Source organism: Populus euphratica, unplaced genomic scaffold (genome assembly GCF_000495115.2).
Source record: "Populus euphratica unplaced genomic scaffold, PopEup_1.0 scaffold221.1, whole genome shotgun sequence".
Lineage (NCBI taxonomy): Eukaryota > Viridiplantae > Streptophyta > Magnoliopsida > Malpighiales > Salicaceae > Populus > Populus euphratica.
The window spans coordinates 371979-374589 of NW_011499927.1; positions in this window are offsets into that span (position 1 = coordinate 371979).

Consider the following 2611-nt stretch of genomic DNA (forward strand, 5'->3'; position numbering starts at 1 on the left):
ATCTCAAAGTTCTCATCAACTTCTTCTTCTTCTTCTTCTTCTTCTTCTTTATTATTATTACTACTACTACTACTATTACTATTACTACTACTATTGTTATTATTATTGTTACTATTGTTGTTGTTATTGTTGTTGTTGTATTAATGTTATCTATAATTTATACAATTAACTTCTCTATGGTTCGACCCTGATTTTGCTGGGTTATTTATTACTTCGACACTCCTGCATTTGGGAGAAGACACTAATCTTTTGGTCTTGTCACCGTCTATGAAACTAGAAATTGTTTAGAGCCAAAATGAACACAATCAAGTGAACTAAAGAAAAATCTAGAAAGAGAACTATGTGAGAGTCTTGATTTAAATCAAAAACTGAATAATTCAATACACCGTGTTCATTATTTAGTTCAGTAAATGCAATAGTACTTCAAGAGAAAATGTTTATAGCTAAAAGTTACCTATTTCGATATTGTGATTGTCCAAATCATTTTCTCTCTAAAATTCCTTATCTCTTTGTACGCCAATCAATCAATTTCATTTATATGGAGGATTGTTGGAAAAAATATTTTACACATGGTATTTGTATGCTATCCAAACCATTTATGGTGAATGTGAAATTGATTAGTCATTCTTTGTATCTTGTAATATTTATTAATTCAACAAATTTAGTAAACTATTAAGAATTTATTTTAATTAATTTTGAATTAAATTTGCATGTTTGACCTCTTGTATAAATAAAGATTGAGGGATATCATTCTTAAACAAAAAGAAAAGTGAAAAACAAAGAGAAAGTTTATTCTTTCTCTACCTGATTGAAAAACAAATAGAAAAGTGAAAAGCAAAGATTGAGTGATATGGATGACAAGCTACTCTTGAGTAGTAATATATACATGATAAAGTTTATCAAAAAGACTTTAACTATTAAGTTTGACATGAAAGACTTGGGTGTCGTAGATGTCATGCTAAAAATTAAAATTTCTATAATATTTTATGGAATGATATTTTGTCTCAATCTCATTATATTAAAAAAAAATTCTGGATAAATTTTTAAAAGGTGACAATAACATTATCAATATATTAATAGACATAAGTGTATATATGTCCAAAAATAAAGGTGAGTGAATATATCGATTAGAATATTCTTAAATAATTAGGAACTTGACATGTGTAATGAAGTAACACAACTAACAAGCATTAAACCTTTGACTATGAGCTACATCATATTGGATGCCTAATGATACTAGATGGTGATGCTTATAATGATGTGAATTGGATATCAGGGGTGTGTTTGTTTCCCGCAATGTGGTTTCTAAAAAATCATTTTTCAAACTTTTCTATATTTGTTTGCCATTAGAAAAGTTAGTTAACGGAAAACACTTTTTGGTCAACAAAAAATGCTTTCCGGTCAACAAAAAATTTAGCTTGATTTATAAGAAAGTGTTTTCCTTTTATTTTAGGTAGAAAATGCTTTCTAAAAAATGTAAAAAATTTAAAAATATCATATTATTTATTGACTATGTCAAATTTGGTCCTCAAAATTTTGATTGTTATATATTTTATTTGAAGTTTTTTCTTCAAATTCATCCCTTAAAATTTGATTTAATTTGATTTTTAAATTAGCAAATTTGATTTAATTTGATTTTTATATTAGCTTTCGTCTTTATTTTTATAATTGTTATTTACTTTTCTCTTATTATTTTTTAAATTGAAATTTTTTATCTATTAAATTTGGTCCTTATTATTTTGATTGTAACTTATTCTATTTAAAATAATTTATAAAATTGTTATTATTATTGTTATTTTAATTTCATCATCTTTTAATTTTTTTATCTGTTAGATTTGATCTCTATTATTTTGATTATTATCTATTTTATTTAAGATAATTTACGAATTTTGTTTTTCAATTCCATTTTCATTTAACCTTTTAATTTAGAATATTTGTTCTTTATTATTTTAATAAACTTGAAAAAAATAAAATATTAATAAGCTATTTTCTAGCTTATTTTTCATAATATAAGCAAACATTGGAAAATGTTTTTCAATTTAATTTGCATGACACTCTCAAACATAAAAAAATAATTTATTTTCTTGGAATTCACTTTCTAAGAAAACCACTTTCCAAAATGAAACTATTTTCCTACAAACAAATAGGGCCTGAATATCAAAGGCCTGAAATCCACCTGAGGATATATCTTCACTCTAAGTGGAGCAATTATGTATAAAAAATCCTTTAAACAAATATGCATCGTATGGTCTATAATGAAATAAGAGTTTATTTCTCTCAATCAAACAAGAGAGGAAGTCGAGTCATTTGGAAATTTCTTAGAAGATATTCCATACTAGCCAAAGTCAACAATGACAATATATATCATTTATAATTGTTAGTCAACAATTAAAAGATCATAAAATAGTGTATAATGATAAGTCTAATTATATACATTATAAACATGAAATAATTAGACACTTGCTCTTGTATGGAATAGTTTCCATTGACTTAATGAAAATATTATAAATCCTCTTACTAAAGGCTTAATGAGAGAGCTTATGAATATTTCCATTATGAGGAATTGGCATGAGAGAGCTTATGAATATTTCCATTATAAGGAATTGGCTTA